General features: G+C 51.3%; 1 pseudogene; it reads right to left on the bottom strand.

Annotated features, from left to right (window-relative positions):
* Positions 1 to 4,093: 4,093 nt before the first annotated feature.
* On the bottom strand, positions 4,094 to 4,896 carry LOC103790773 (surfeit locus protein 2 pseudogene; annotated as a pseudogene).
* Positions 4,897 to 5,127: the final 231 nt, after the last annotated feature.

Here is a 5,127-nt window from a genome sequence, read left to right as displayed (position 1 = left end):
AGTACCATACATTTCTTAAATCCCAAGTGTAGGAAAAATACGCAAACATACAGATATATAGGCCAACTCCTAGTGATAATATGAAATATACTTAAAGAGCTTTTAAAACTTTGTATTTTTGTACAAAATATTTGCCTTTTATAATTTTTTCCTTTTTTTGTCATTTTACCAACATAATACATGGAGCCAAAGAAAACAATAATGGCACTAATAAAACTCATAGGGTTTCCTGTCAGATTTCATTCTACCCAGTGGCAAAGAATTTTTCCAATTGTGGTTTTAAAAAATAATTAAATATACATGTATATTAAAAAATACTTAAATGACAGGTCACTAGCATGGCTCAGCACTTTAAATTCCTACTAGAAACTGCATAAATCAGAAACTGTACAAATTGGAAACCACCAACTAACCTCAATAGGGGCATTCCACACTAACCAATCAGAATTGTTTTCTTTGTCTTGCTTCTGCAAATATTCAATCGAAGTTGCCCCTCTTGCCCCTCCTTATGGAGCGCTGACTGCAGTGGTCTGGTACTGCCCCACTCGAGAATCTTCAAATGGGCTGGGTGTGGTGGCTCATGTCTGTAATCTTTGGAAGGCCAAGATGGGTGAATCACCTGAGATCAGGAGTTCGAAACCAGCCTGTTCAACATGGTGAAACCCCATACCTACAAAAAATATAAAAATTAGATGGGCATGGTGGCAGGCACCTGTAATCCCAGCTACACAGGAGGTTGAGGCAGAAGAATTGCTTAAACTCAGGAGGCAGAGGTTGCAACAGTGAGCTGAACTCGAGCCATTGCACCTGGATGACAAGAAGGAAGCTCAGTCTCAAAATAAATAAATAAATAAATAAATAGAACCTCTGAATGTTCAAATAAACTCTATTAAATTTCAGTGTTTAAGTTTTTCTCTTACCTTCAGGAAATCGATATTTTATGTGAAAAGAACTAGTTGGTGATTGTTTCTAGGAGAACTTCATTTTGCAGAAGATCCTCTAAGACTTACATAAACCCTTTAGGGGAGCTCCTGGGAGAGCTTGAGCCTCTCCTGATTCAGGTTCCCTCTGGTGTGTTTACTCAGTCTTCTCTTTGCCCAGTTTGATAAGAGCATTGTTGAAAATGGAAGAATATCTTCAGCCGTGAGCTTACTTTGCAACATTCAGCTTCCTTTAGAGTTTCAGAAAGTTCCTAATTATCTTATAATGAACAAGAACTTTCCTATAAGAAATAGAAGGCATGCCATTTAGAAAAGACATAATAGACATTAACCCCAGAAATACCAAATGTTTTAAGAAGTCTCTAGACTCAGAAAAACCCAGGAGCCCTGTGGACTGAATGCTAATCATCTCCCCGACTTCTCCTCCGGAGGGGGAGAGGGAATGCTAATCCCCTTTCCCCCTCCGGTACTGTAATGCCCTCCCTGCTTTCAGGCTCAACCTTCTAAAATTCTCTTTCCTGGCTGGATAAGTCTCCCATGAAGCCCCTGTCATCTCTTCACCACTCAGAGCTCTCCAGAACTCACACTGTACCCCAGGATTTAGATCAAATGTTGTTACTTACCAGTTAAAGGCCCACATGCTTGACCTAAAACCCCTCTAGGTATTTAGTGTTAGAAACCTATCACTAGGACCATTATTTTGCTGTTAGATCTATTTTTGGGGGAAATGCCTAATGTCAGGATTTTTATGACTTATCTTTATTGAGCTGGTCTAATCCCCACAGATGAATATTTTTGAATTCTCTTTTTAGAGGAAGGAAGCCCTATTGCCAGGATTCTAAAAGCTGAGCAGTGAGAAAAAGCTGGGAATCTAAGTTTTCAGTAAGTGCTTTGTTTTCAATATTGTCCCCTTTCCTCAATTGGTCCCAGTGATCTCCAGTGCACAGGCTTTCTGTTTCATCCTCTATGGAAAATGGACATTGTGTTCTTTATACAGAAATCAACATGGGGGGTTGTGTTCAACCACTCCTAAAGCACTAAAACAGACATTCAATACATCCTCCTGTTTTCAGCCCCATTTAATCCTCCAAGTTACACAACTGCAGGTTGTAGCACTCACACAGGAACCCCGGAGCAGCCTCCTCTGAAGCTGGTCATGCCTCAGCTGCTCTTTCCATGTGGAACCATACATTGAGATTGCATGAGTGGCTGTGATGTCTGTGTGACACAACATTTGATTCTCTTTGTCTCTATGGTTTATAGAGAAACATCTCTTCACATTGATATGTTTCTCTTCCCTTTCATCTCTCTTACTGTACTAACCATTACCAGATCTTCAACCATAAATTTAGAATTTTAAAAGCAGGATTAACTGTCCCTAGAGGTAACATTTAAGAGAACTGTCCTATTGTCATTGGGGGCTCCCTTTAATACTCAGGAGATTTTGTTAAATCTCAATGCCAGCAATACTACTGGAAATATAAGCTGGAACAACTTTCTAGGGAAGCATTCTGGCAATAAAACACGAATCTTTAACTGTTTCATTCATGTTCTCAGTAATTCCATTTTTCATGTTGAAGAAACCTTTCTGGGCAAGGCATGGTGGCTTACGCCTGTAATCCCAGAACTTTGGGAGGCCACGGCAGGTGGATCACCTGAGGTCAGGAGTTTTTTTTTTTTTTTTTTTTTTTTTATGACATCTTCTGCTTTATTTTTCTAGGAAAACAATGCTTTTGCTAAACGTGCACAGGCGTGGGGATGGGAAGGCAGCAGGAGGAGTCAGGGCAGAGGGGCCCCTGCCTGGAGCGGGGAGGCTGACAGCAGCCACAGCCGGGCGTCACTGGCACGGGTTCCTGGTGACCCCTCGCTAGGCGGCCGCATTGCCCAGGATGAAGCCCACGGCCGCCGCACTGCCCAGAACGAAGCCCACGGCCAGGGACACTGTCTTGCAGAAGGCGCCGCCCAGCTGCTCCACGTGCTGGTTCAGGGTCCGCAGCTGGTCGCACAACGGGCACAGGATGCTCATAAGGCGGTGCGGGTGCCCCAGGGTCGGCAGCAAGGCGGCGTTCAGTGGCCGGGGTGCGCGGTCCTCGGGGCTTGCTGGAGCGCGGGAGGCGTCCGCAGACCTCTGAGGGGACCGGTTGAAGCGGGGCGTCCAGGCGGGGTCAGCGTGGGGGCTGCGGGCGGTTGGCAGCGGGGCGGCTGAACATCCCGCAGTCAGGATTTTGTCGTGTGTGTGTGTGTCTGTGTGTGTGTGTCTGTGTGTGTGTGTCTGTGTGTGTGTGTGTATTTGTGTGTGTGTGTATTTGTGTGTCTGTGTGTGTGTGTGTGGCTGCTGGGCGTTTATTTTCTGCTTGGTGTCAGATGCACAGTTCCAGGTGTCAGGAAAGCTGCTCAGGGCTGGGGCGGGCCGGGTGGTGGAGAGCCGGACCCTCACTCCTTTTTGGTGTCTGCTGTGTGGATGTGGAGGTCTGCTGGCTGCAGCCGCCTAGTCTACGGCGGGGTGGCAGGGGTTGTGGGGGCGGGAGGGGCTCTGGTGGCCTAGCGCCTCCACAGGCTTGGATCTGGTGGTCATCGCTCAGGTCAGGATGGCGGCCCAGCGCTGGCTGTGCTGGTCTGACCACCCAGCTGCTTCCTCAGGGTGTCCTGAGCCAGGCCACAGGTGGTCACGCTGCGGGAGGCCTGGGGGCGGGGGGGATTCCGGGTGCTCTGCAGACTCCAACACTGTGGCCATGAACCGGAGGGTGGACTTCCCGAAAAAGAAGCTGGCCCACCAGTTACCCGGGTCAGCCTTGGGGATACCCGGGGGGTGGGGAACGGCTTCTGCCGGGGCACCCAGTACTGCTGCAGGAGCTGTTGCTGGAAGTGGAACCCAGGTGGCCTGGAGAGGAGAGGTTCCGTCAGCAGGGCGGGGTGCGGGGACCACCAGCCCACCGGCCCTTAGGGGTCCTGCAGGTGGTACGTGGGGCGTCTGCGTGGTGGAGGGCAGGGGCTACTCACGCGGGTAGTAGTTGTTGGTGGCCACGAGCGAGCCGCTGGAGGGGATGGCCGCCATGCTCTGGCTTGCGGGCTGGTGGGACCTGGGCGGCGACCACTCTGGGCCTCGGTGCACGATCACGGCGCTCCACAACAGAGACGGGCGTGAAAACGGCTTTTTTTTTTTTTGAAACTTCTCAGCATGTGCTTTTATTGACCTGGCTGTTTACAGGAGCTGAAGCTCTTAGGTTTGCGGGGATGACTCTTGAACTTCTTTTTCAAGGAGCCCAACTGCTTCTTCCTGCGCTTCCAGACCAGCCCCCAGTCCATGTCCGTCTCCTTCCTGCCTTCATCAGTGGACGCTCTGGGGGCTTTGCCTCCTTGTCCTCTTCGTTTGTCAAAAAGTCATCAGTGCCATCCATGTCCTCTGTGTTTCAAAGGTCCTTTCTGGTAAATAGCTCGGGTGGGTACAGGTCTGTCATGCTGTCGTCACTTGGAGCTCCCCCCTCATCACTGGACATGGGCTCCCAGAAGGCTTCCCACAAGCGAGGCCCATCACCGTCCATCCGGTCCTCCCTCTTTCTCCTCCGGTGCACCAGGCACGCAGGGATGTACTCCAGCCCTTGCTTCTGACATTCTGCATATTTACACAGAGCTCACTGGTACTGCGGGCCCTGGATGTGCCTCAGCACGTGTTCTGGGCACTTGTTGATGTGCCGCAGGGTGAGTTTGCAGAACAACTGGCGCGGGTTCTTGGTGCTGGGCATGATGTGCGGTTCAAACTCTGCATAGTTGAAAGCCGGGGAGGAGCGGACCAGCCGCTGGTACTTCCTGCCGCGGTTGTAGACCTGGAACTCCGGCAGGCGTCAGGGCAGCTCCTGACCTGTCAGGATGCACCTGGCCTTGCGGGCGTCCGGCTGCAGCCGCAGGCTCTGTGCTCGCCCAGTAAGGCCCGCACGTCGGCGGGCAGCTAGCTCATGGCCTGGAAGTCCGCGGAGCAACCCTGCGGACGCCGCTCGCACCACGTGGAGCGCCTGCGGGCGGTCCGGGCGGCGCGCGCCTACCCGGCGATGCGGCTCTGGCCCCTGAGGCCGTCTTCCGCCAGCCCTGACCCCGAACCGCCGTCTGGAGACGACCGGGTGACCCTGCCCCGGAGGCCTGTCTCGCCGAGCGCGCTGGCGGGGCCCCTGTAGCTGGTGTCCCCGGGCTC

The sequence above is a fragment of the Callithrix jacchus genome, chromosome 18 (assembly GCF_049354715.1).
Source record: "Callithrix jacchus isolate 240 chromosome 18, calJac240_pri, whole genome shotgun sequence".
In the NCBI taxonomy this organism is placed as follows: domain Eukaryota; kingdom Metazoa; phylum Chordata; class Mammalia; order Primates; family Cebidae; genus Callithrix; species Callithrix jacchus.
This window is presented reverse-complemented; position numbering and strand designations above follow the sequence as displayed.